This window comes from Gracilinanus agilis, chromosome 5 (genome assembly GCF_016433145.1).
Source record: "Gracilinanus agilis isolate LMUSP501 chromosome 5, AgileGrace, whole genome shotgun sequence".
Classification (NCBI taxonomy): Eukaryota; Metazoa; Chordata; class Mammalia; order Didelphimorphia; family Didelphidae; genus Gracilinanus; species Gracilinanus agilis.
In genome coordinates, this window is record NC_058134.1 from 38626015 (window position 1) to 38635589 (window position 9575).

Sequence of the window (9575 nt, forward strand, 5' to 3'; positions counted from 1 at the left end):
GAGAGAGAGAGAGAGAGAGAGAGAGAGAGAGAGAGAGAGAGAGAGAGAGAGAGAGAGAGAGAGAGAGAGAGAGAGAGCCCAGTCTGTTGGGCTTTGAGGTCCTTAATTCTGTGTCCTAGAATGCCATTGAGGGCTCTAAAGATCCAGAGAAAGAGACATCATTCAGGAGCTCAGGTGACCAAGGGCAAGGCTGAGTATACTCTTGGGAGTTGAAGGGAAGGGAAAGACTTTTAGAGGAATAAAAGACTTCCAAGCATTTCTGTGAAAAGAACAGAGCTGAAGGAGAATTTTGAAATATAATCACAGGAATCAAGAGAAACCTAGAGAGGTAAATTTATTTGAGCAATTGGAGGGAACTAATCATGTCATGTTAACATCATCAGAGCATTTATATAGGGTTTGTTTTTTTTTAAAAAAACATTTGTCTTCTAAGACAGGAGTGCTATTTGGGCTAGGAAACTGGAGTTAAATGACTTGTCCAGGGTCACAAAGCTAGAGTGTGACTGAGGCCAGATTTAAACCCGGGACCTCCCACCTCCAGACCTGGCTCCTTATCCACTGAGCCACCTAGCTGCTCCACTTATATGGCTTTTTAAAGTTTGCAAAATGCTTTAATAAGATAAATATCTGATTTTATCCTAACAACCACTCTGTGAGGTAGGTGCTATTATTATCCCCATTTTATATATGAGGAAACTGAGGCAGACAAAGGTTAAATGACTTGCCCTGAGTTACACAGCTAGTTAAGTGTCCAAGGAAAGATTTGAAGTCAGGACTTCCAGTGCTCTATCTACTATGCTACCTAGCTGCAAAAGCTTAATATCTTCAAAGGGTATTAAGGAAGTTCAGATTTTAAAAAGAGGACTTAGGAATGGGATTTCTGTTCTAAGGATTTTAAGAAGGGCAAAGGAAGAAAGGATAACAGGGCACACTAGAGTAGAGAAGAGGAAGAAAGGGATGGTGGAATTTGCTATTTTTTATAATTAAGATTCATGAAAAAATGTATAAATATGGAGGGAAAGGTAGGAGGGAGGTGGGAGAAGCAAGCATCTGGTGAACTCCACTCATCTCCATGAGACAAAGGAGGATTGAATACACCCAGAGACATTTAATACACACACAGAGTTGCATGTAGAAATAAATACCCCAAACTCAACTGGGAGATGACAATATCATCCATCTCCAAACATGAGATCATGCATATGAAAAGTGTCAGACACCTTTAAAGTGTTGTGAGGCCAACAGCGATGATGGCCCATCTCTAGAAAGCAAGCCCAGCCAAATCCCCACATTTAGGAGCCTTAAATGGTAGTTCCAGTGATAATTGGTCTTTATTATCTTCCCTGAAGGGGAAAAACATGGAAACTACTTCCAGATGAAGAAATCCCATGTACCAGGACAAGCCAGCATCTTCTCTGAAACACAATCCTGGTGTATATTACAGTTTAAATCTGTGATCTTTATCAGTATAGAGAATTTTTCATCTCTCCAGAGATATCTACATACAATATGTAGGGGAATATACACATAGATATACATACATAAAATATATATCTGAGTTCATACACACATACACATTCATAGGGATGAGATAGTTGGACTAGACCAATGGTGTCAGACTCAAATAGAAACAGGGACACTATGGATGGATATATATAAAGATCTCTGCAGCTACATAATGACTCAATTTTACAATGTAATAGCATCTGTTTTATTGTAATTTTTAAAAAATATTCTCAAATTATATATTTTTTAAACCCTTTACTTCCATCTCAGAACCAATACTCTGTATTGGTTCCAAAGTATAATGGTAGAAAGGACAAGACAATGGGTATTAAGTGACTTGCCCAGAGTCCCACAGCTAGAAAGTGTCTCATTCAGATTTGAATTCAGGACCTCCCATTCTTAGGTCTGGTTTTTAATACACTGAGCCATCTAGTTACCCCCAAAAGTATTGATTCTAAGACAGAAGGTAAGGATTTTAAAAAATAATAACAATAAACAGATGTTGTTGGATTCCAAATTTAGAGCTCCTATACCACAGGCTTTGGATCAGAAGTTATTTGAGTAAAATATTTTTAAATAAATCAAATGTAGATTTTTCTACTATTTTAACTTGAGTGTTTGAAATAACATTAATGTAACAATTAAGAAGTCTGACAAATTAGCACAGGATATTTATGGAAAAAAAAACAGCTAGGCACTCTTTGTGGTGGTAAAATATTGGAAAATGAGGGGATGCTCTTCGATTGGGGAATGACTGAACAAATTGTGGTATCTGTTGGTGATGGAATACTATTGGGCTGAAAGGAATAATGAACTGGAGGAATTCCATGTGAACTGGAATGATCACCAGGAATTGATGCAGAGTGAAAGGAGCAGAACCAGGAAAATATTATACACAGAGACGAATACACTGTGGTACAATTGAATGTAATAGACTTCTCTACTAGCAGCAATGCAACGATCCAGGACAATTCTGAGGGATTTATGGAAAAGAACGCTACTCACATCCAGAGAAAGAACTGTGGGTGTAGAAACACAGAAGAAAAACACATGGGTCAATGGGGATATGATTGGGGATGTAGACTCTAAACTCCTTTGGTTTGTCAATTATGTTTCTACCATTACTGTCCAGGATTTCCCTCAAAGATGGAATAGAACAGTTGTCTCCTTGGTTCTTTTTTGCAACAGCCAATTATGGTATATGAACAAGGTGGAATACTATCTTTCATAAGAAATGATGATAGGCACTATTTCAGAGAAACCTGAGAAGACTTTTTTTAACTGATGCAAAGTGAAGGGAGTAGAACCAGGAGAGCAGTTTATATATCAGCAACAGATTATAAAGATAACTTTATTTTTTTCAACCCTTATCTTCTATCTTGGAGTCAATACTGGTTATTGGCTCCAAGGCAGAAGAGTGGTAAGGGTAGGCAATGGGGGTCAAGTGACTCGCCCAGGGTCACACAGCTAGGAAGTGTCTGAGGTCAGATTTGAACCTAGGACCTCCCGTCTCTAGGCCTGGCTCTCAATCCACTGAGCTACCCAGCTGCCCCTTAAAGATAACTTTAAAGGACAGACGAACCCAGAGCAATACAAGGCCAACCATTATTCCAAAGAGTCCAGAAGAAGCATTTTCCCTACCTCATTATAGAAAAGTGATGGACTCTGAGTGAATAAAAAGATGTTTTGTTTTGGCATGGCCAATTATTTGTTTTGCTTCACTGTGTATATCTGTTATGAGGATTTTGTTTTTCTCCTTTTTTTAACTGAGTGGAGAAAAATGGGAGAGATAAAACAAATTTTTGTTAATTAAAAAAATTAAATTAAAAAACCCAGTTGTATATTTAGAATATTCCCTCCCTGTCTACATGTTTCCCTATTGACCAAAGGATATTGATTCTTGTGAAGAGAGAAATATTATTATTTCTTATAGCATTTAATAAGAAATGTTACTGTTTCTTACAGTACTTCTTAAGAAAAAGAACAATGGACAAGTGAAATAAATAGTACAGGGGACTGGGGCAAGTTCTGCTGTCAGCCTGTTGAGTGACCTTGAGTAAGTCTCTAATATTCTTGGTGTCAGATACCTCATCCATAAATAAAGGGTTAGACTCAAGGACCTCTCTATAGTTCTATCCTGTGTGTGGCCAAGGACAAATTATTTATCCTCTTCTTTTATAGGGTTTATGAGATGGAAGGTCATGTAGTTGAAACTCCTCCCACAGAGGTGGCAGCTGAGATTAAGAAGTGATGTGACTAGCCAGGAAGACACATAGTGGTAAGCACAATCAATATTGGGTCTCAGTTTCCTCATTTGTAAAAATATGGTTGGTAATACATTAGCAACCTCACAAGAAAGTTGTTAGAGGAAGCAATTTGTAAATCCTAAAGCATCCACACTCCCCACCACAAAACAAATCAGCTCGTATTTATATTGTGTATGTCCTATATTTACTTACCAAGCTTCCTTTAAAACTAACTCCCCCCATATGAAGCTTTCCTTACCCCCTAGCTACTAGTGTCTCCCCCCAATTACCGTATATTTACTTTGCACAGGTTGCTATGTCACCCTACTCAATCAATGGATTCCCTATTTCTTCTAGGATCAAATACAAGCACTAGACTGTGAGCTCCTCCTGGAAAAAGGGTTTGGTTTTTGCCTTCTTTCTAACTCTAGTTTTTATCACAGTACCTGGCACATAGTAGGTGCTTACTAAATATTAAATGATTGACAGGCTTTTAAAGCCTCTTCCCACCCTGGTCCCAATATTCTCCCCTACACACTCTCAGTTCAGCCCAGCTGACTTTCAGCTGTGCCTTTGCTTGGGCTGCCTTCCACAGTGGGAAAGCCCTTCTTCCTTAAGATACCTAATTTCCTTCAAAATCTAGCTAAAACACTATCTTTTACATGAATCCTTTCCTGATTTCTCCAACTGCTATTATCTCCTCTCCAAAAATTGCCTTGTATTTTTTTTGTATGTGGTAAATTTATGTAGTCCTCCATTCACAGCAGTTAGAGTGCTAGGTCTGGAGTCAGGAAGGCTCATCTTCCTGAGTTCAAAACCAGACTCAGACACTTAATAGCTGTGTGACTCTGGGTATAGTGGTTTAATCCTGTTGGCCTTAGTTTCCATATCTGTAAAGTGAGCCGGAGAAGGAAATGGCAAACCACTCCAATATCTTTACCAAGAATATCCCAAAAGGGATCACAGAGTTGGACATGTCTGAAACAACTGAGCAACAATAACAAAAATTCTCCCTTGCCTATGTCCAAGAAGGAAAAAGAATGTTTGGGGTGGAGGAGACCTTAGGAGTCTTGGTGATCCCCATGTATCTGGCCCACAAGAATCCCCCACAAAGAAATTGGGGGAAAGGATTGACCAATTGGAAGAGGAGGTATTCATTGAATTTCCCATGTCTCTTTCTGCCCACTGTGGGCCTGACTAAAAACAAGTTACACTTGACTGTGCATCCATAGAATATACGGCCAACATTGTTTCACTTCAGTCTTTATATCTCCATTGCCTAACACTGGCACACAGTAGGCACTTGATTAAATGTTTGTTGATTGATAAAAATGTAAGTCATTACTCTTAGGATGAGAAATGAATTTACCAGCGGACAATGGATTCTGATGAGGATGGAGGCTTAGAATTCCCTTGTTCCCAAACAATCACATTGACATAGAAGACAATAATATTCTGCTTATGCACACACACATACATGCACATATATATATATACAATGTATAAATACATACAGGCATGTATCTGCATAAAATAAATATATATGTATTTATGGGGGACAGCCAGGGAAAATGACCATATATAAACTTTCTATCTATCCATCCATCTATCTAATCTATCTAACTAGCTAGCTACCTACCTATTTTTCTGTTTTTCTATCTCTCCCTCTCTATTTTTCTATCATCTATCATCTATCTATTTTTCTACCTCTATCTCTATTTTTCTATCTCTCTATTTTTCTATCTGTTTTTCTATGTCTCTATCTCTATTTTTCTATCATCTATCATCTATTTTTCTCTCTATTTTTCAATCATCTATTTTTCTATTTTTCTGTCATCTATCTATTTTTCTATTTCTCCATCTCTATTTTTCTATCATCTATCATCTATTTTTCTATCTCTATCTCTATTTTTCTATCTATTTTCTGTTTTTCTGTCTCTCTATCTCTATTTTTCTATCATCTATCTATTTTTCTATTTCTCCATCTCTATTTTCGTATCTCTATCTCTATTTTTCTATTATCTATCATCTATTTCTCTATATATACTTTTCTTTCTACCTATCTATGTATCCATCCATCCATCCATCCATTTGTTATCTATTTGTCTCTCTTTCTTTCTTTCTACCTATCTACATAGCTCACAGTTGATGGCCCTTCAGCTGTTTATAATTAGCAGGGAGTCTTTGGAAGTCCCAGTCCCCACCCCCATCCTCTTGGTAGCCTAAATGCTGCTAGTTAGCCTGACAAGAATAGACAGCCAAGGCAGGCAGACAGCCTTCCTCACATCACCGGATTCAGCTTCCCAGATGACAAGTTCTAGCATTTGACCTTTGTTCCTTTCTCCTCCTTCCCTCCTCCTTCCTTTTTGCTCTCAATCTGTCCCAACCCAGAATTTCTTTCTTTCTTTTTTTTTTTTAAATAACTAAATGAACTTGCTGCTGTTTGGGATATGAATTCTTCTATTTTGCATAGGTAAAGCAATTCCAGGCTTACTTCTTTAGGTCTGAAATGATGGGAACAAGCTAGTTATGGATTTGGACCAGAGTTGGGGGAAGGGAGGGTGGAATTGCAGAGAGATGACTTGGAATTTTTCTGAGTTGTCGGGTCCGAGAAGACAGTTTCTTATTATGGTTCTTACAACTGTAAGATGCATTCGTGAATATCTGATTTTTCACACATGTGGCTTGGCATATGGTTTCCCCAAGCAGTATATTCTTAATTTCTTAATTAAAACCAAGTTTTGCACAGAAACGATTGTGTAACTGAATGGCAGGAATGGATTGGATCCAATGCTGCCTCTCAGACTTCTGCAGTTGCTGAAAATAAATCAACGTGTCTTGAGAGGGGGTGGCTAGGATACGACATTCCCTTGTCCAGCTTGCTGCTCCCTGAGCTCTTCATCGCCCAAATCAGGGTGAGAGCAGGGTGCCACAGGGATGGGAGAGGGGCAGCAGGGCTGCAGCTTGTAGACCAGGTTCTGCTTTTAAGCATATGTAGTGTGGGGTGGAGAGAAACATGTGGAGAGATAATTTTCTGATTGCACCAGCATTTCCACCAGGGCACTTGAAAATCTGGAAATCCTTGCCTTCTATAGATTTTCTCTCCCATTTGGTCTCTTCCATTTGGTCTCTGCATTGGATACCCTCCATGACAGTGGCAAAGTCCTGTGGCAATCATGAGACTTTCTTCCTGTTTGGGGATTCTATTGATATTGCCAATCAGAAGATCATGGAACAAAGATATCTGTTGTTACATCTATCAGAGGTTCTTATATGATCTTAACACATGAACGGAAAACATTTTTTTGGAGAAGATTCTTTATAATCAACAGTGAGAGCAAAATATACATGGATAAGACCATAGCATTTAAGAGTGTCAGAGAGGGGGCATCTGGGTAGTTCAGTGGATTGAGAGCCAGGCCTAGAGATGGAAGGTCCTAGGTTCAAATCTGGCCTCAGACACTTCCCAGCTGTGTGACCCTGGGCAAGTCACTTGACCCCCATTGCCTACCCTTACCACTTCTGCCTTGGAGCCAATACACAGTATTGACTCCAAGACAGAAGGTAAGGGTTTAAAAAAAAAAAAAAAAGAGTGATGATTTAGTGGTATAAAGAAGCCGATCTACACTTTTCAATATGGGAGAATTCAGTGGCATTTGGCCAGTCAGTGGCTACTGTGGTCAGGGTCAGTGGACTATTAGTCAAGGAGAGTAAAATTGAAGCTGAGAGACACAGTATTGTTTGTGCCTGTGGCTTGGATTTCAAGATTTCCTCCCTTTGAATTGTCTCTGTTATGTGGAGGATGAGGGAAGGATGTACAATGAGAGTCCATGTTGGTTTTAAGTCATAGCTTGAGAAGCTCCACTACCCATAGAGAACATTGACCAGACTTGGCCAACTAAGTAAAAATGAGGGTTATGGTCAGAGCCAATCTGGGGCTGTTCATCTGAATTGTTCCAGTTTCTTCTCTCTAGAGAAGGCACAAGCCTGGCCAGTCAGTGGTAAGTCAATACATATTTACTAAGTGCCCACTATGTATGGGATACTGTACCAAGTGCTGGGGATACAACTACATAAAAGGAAATCTCTGTTCTCAAGGAGCTTGTCGTTTAATAGGGGAACCTAATATACAAAAGGAAACTAAAAGGGAATGGGGAAGAGTGCCTGGCAGGGGATAGGATGAAGTCCAGTCAGAAGGAGGACTGCTGGGTAGGAAATGAAGAAATGGCTGGCCTGGGAGTCCTCTTTAAATGGAGACTTTGGGAGGAATTCTTTGTTCTACCCTTTTAGTTCTCCAATCAGAGGGTACTGATTAGGTATGAGCAGACTCACAGAATGGTGAATTTCCTAATGAAGAGCTGGGTTAGGGGCATGATGGAGTCCAGTCCAAAGCAGTACAACCAGGGTCTTTTTTAGCTCCCCTTTAGCTTCCTCTTTTGTGTTGTCTTCTTCCATTAGATTACAAACTCCTTGAGGGCAGAGACTTTCTTTTTCAGATTTGTATCCCCAGCACTTAGCACAATGCCTTACACATAGCAGGCACATAATAAATATTTCTTGACTTATTGACTAACTAGGCCTTTTCCTTCTCTACAGAGAGGAAACTGCAAGCGAGTTTTCCTATAACAATTCAGATGAACGGCCACAGGTTGGCACTGACCATGTGTAACACCACTGGACTTTGAGGACAATGACCTGAACCTTTGAAAATCCAGGCAACCATAGGAAGACACTGAAATGCTAAATTCTTAACTTGGCCTATTTCAAATTCTACTCTTCCTCCTTGTTTTAACTTATTTCTATGAGACTTTCCTCCATTACGCTAATTCCCATCAGTTTTATTTTCTGATCTTCTCCACTGGATCATACCATTTACTAATAAAGCATATTGTTTTATAGTATTCTCTAATTGTATCGTATGTACAATTTGTCTCCCCAATCGGGCCATAAGAATTCTGAAAGAATCTGATATAGTGGAAAGGACAGAGGTCAATCAAGTGCATTAGATATTAGCTATTCGACCCTGTAGAAGATACTTAACCTCCTTGATCATGTTTCCTCATCTGTAAAATGATCTTAGGAACATAGAATTTGGAGTCAGGAGACCTTTGACCTCATTTAGTCTAAACCCATCATTTTCCACGTAATATATGCCCCTGAAAGTCTTGTTGCTAAGCTAATCATGTTCAGAATCTTAAAAGAAACAGTAATTCTGAAAAACCAGTTTCTGAAACAGTTCCTCAGACTCAAGAGGTCTGAGATAAATAATGCATTGTTGCCATATGACACACTATAACAAACTGGAGAGATATGAACACTAGAACTATCAAATGATTCCAACTTTATTAGAGAGAAGTTAAGAATTTATTACTGTGCATAAACTAAAGCAGAATCATTCTTAGGGATGGTCTGGAATCCGAACCAAGTAAAATTTTAAAAAGGGAGAGGTGAAAAGATAGATGGTAGAACAGCATTAGCTAAGCTTGAGACTGAAAGTGATGGACACTAAAGCTGCTGTTGAGGAGTAAATCTAGCTGATTAGAGGAATCATTTGGAAGCAGAGATTCAGAGAAGTCATTCATTGGATCAACTGGTTTGGTTGAGACATCAGGTAAAGTGTTAGTCAAGCCCAGCTACATCAACTCAACTTAGCAGTGGGGGTATCTATTTAACAGAGAAGTTATATTAACTAAGGAATGTTTATAGGCAAACCTGTGTAATGACTAGAAATCTCCAAAGGTTTTATAATTATTACTTCTTGAATAGCAAAAATGGGGAGACAGGGAGAGGGAGAGACAGAGAGAGAGAGAGAGAGAGAGAGAG